At 38.4% G+C, this 1946-nt stretch overlaps 1 non-coding gene across 1 annotated transcript; it reads right to left on the reverse strand.

Annotated features, from left to right (window-relative positions):
- Window positions 1–730: 730 nt before the first annotated feature.
- Window positions 731–808, reverse strand: trnay-gua (transfer RNA tyrosine (anticodon GUA)). Its single transcript is given in 2 exon segments — window positions 731–766; window positions 772–808. It is a non-coding gene; the product is annotated as a tRNA-Tyr (tRNA).
- Between the last annotated feature and the right edge of the window lie 1138 nt (window positions 809–1946).

The following is a 1946-nucleotide window of genomic DNA, read 5'->3' on the forward strand; positions in this document are numbered from 1 at the left end:
TATCCTGTCTATCTGAAAGCTTACTGACTGCAACAGTGCAAAACGTGAACACAGACTGTTGTTTCTACCTACAGTGTTCCACTTTATCACCTACAGCAGCTCAGTAATAACAATCTTTCTAGTATTCTGATAGATTTTTGTCCTACAGAAAACTCCAAAGAGTCTCTGCATTTTTTCATGTTGTGCAGACACACAAGATTTTAACCTAAAAATACCAGTTTCTCCCACCTGCAGTCCTCCCACTAAAGGGTGTGTGTGGAGTTGGACTGTTCACTCCTTGGATGCATAAATTTATTTTGCAAGACTGCAAAGCCAGCCTCAAACCTTCAGTCAAAGTAAATACTGATGACAGTTCACCTCTAGATTTTCTGTTCGTTCCAGTCAGATTGAGACATCGCCCTCATTAACCATCATGTCATACAGTTACACACAAAAGGCACCCCTTCAAGCCAGTATCGACCCAATGACCTAAGGATACTTGTTTCTCTCACCTAGTCCTCTGAAGGGTGCATAAGGTGTAGAATTACTCAAGATTTGGATGCAGAAACTCATTCTTAACCACAAGTATGTAAGACTGAACATCTGGCTCTGAATATTAAATAGAGAAAAACCACAAACTTTCTGTCATAGTGATGACAATTCCTCATGGTTTTTCTAGCCATTAATCATTCCAGTCAGTCAGAGGCATCGCCCTCCTGTAACGTCATCTCTCTTTGTACAAGCACATTTGTCCTTCGAGCCAGAGTTGAACCAGCAACCTAAGGATGCCTATTACAGTCCTCCACTCTACCAACTGAGCTATCAAAGGACACACATGCCTCAGCTGTTCAAGTTTCAGATGCAGGAACTTTACCAAAGATTTGATTTGTTGAACCAAAGATTTACAGGACTCAATAATTACCTCTTAATGTTAATCAAAATAAAACAATGTGTGCTGCCAGTGGACTGCTGTACTGTGGCTAGAGGATTGCAGTTATCTGTATTTTTACTACAAGTCAGTTTATCTGCTCTGCCAAGAATCCCGACAGAAATTAACTGAATTGTTCAACTTAAGGTTGCAGAAACTGATGCCACAATTTGCTTTGTTGGACTGATCAACCGCCTTCAAATATTAATCAAACTATTAAATAATATATGTATATGTGCAGCCATTGTGCTATATCATATATTAGTGTATCTGAAGGTTTTTTTTTAAAAATCTGTGTCTCAAAGGTAACTGTCATTGTGGAGTTACAGTTGTTCTTTCACATCTCTATACATCATATCATCTTTATGATAAGGCAGCTTCATCGTTCTAGTTAGTACAGATCTGCAGATCGTCGTTGTTCTTGAAAATCTGATCAAGATATTGTCGTTCTATAACTTCTTATGTGCACACAAAAAGCCTCTTCTTTCAACAGCAATCTAAAGATTCCTGTGTTAGCCACCCACAGTCGTACACTCTACCAGATCCACTTTCAAAGGGCTCGTGAGTGGTGAAATTGTTCAACTTAAAAACAAATGGTTGTCCACAAAACATTTTGCAGGACAGCACCAAATATGAAATCCAAATGAAAAGAAATCTGTCTGCTATATAATAGCCTAGTGCATTAATGCTTGAGGATTATGGACTTCTGGTCTGAAAAGAATATCTGCAGCTAAACTCAAAGAAATAAAGTCACTTCCTCTGCTTTCACATCTCTAAAAATCATAGACACCTACAAAAGCTACCAACCTTCAAATGGCTCCAGCAACCTATGTACAGGGGCGTAATTTCCAGGGGGGTCAGGGGTGTTATGACGCCCCCAATAATCAGACCCAACCAATATAACCCCCCCAGTAAAATTATGAATTATCTTGCATAAATAGGCTGTTGATTTTCTTTACTCATTTCAGTTATTACCAACAAAATAGTTGCATGTTTAATCATCTGGAAATTTACCCAGATTTATTTTTTTATTTAGACA

This window comes from Rhamphochromis longiceps, linkage group LG10 (genome assembly GCF_057381845.1).
Source record: "Rhamphochromis longiceps isolate RC_006_pf linkage group LG10, R_longiceps_female_GT1.1, whole genome shotgun sequence".
Taxonomy (NCBI): Eukaryota; Metazoa; Chordata; class Actinopteri; order Cichliformes; family Cichlidae; genus Rhamphochromis; species Rhamphochromis longiceps.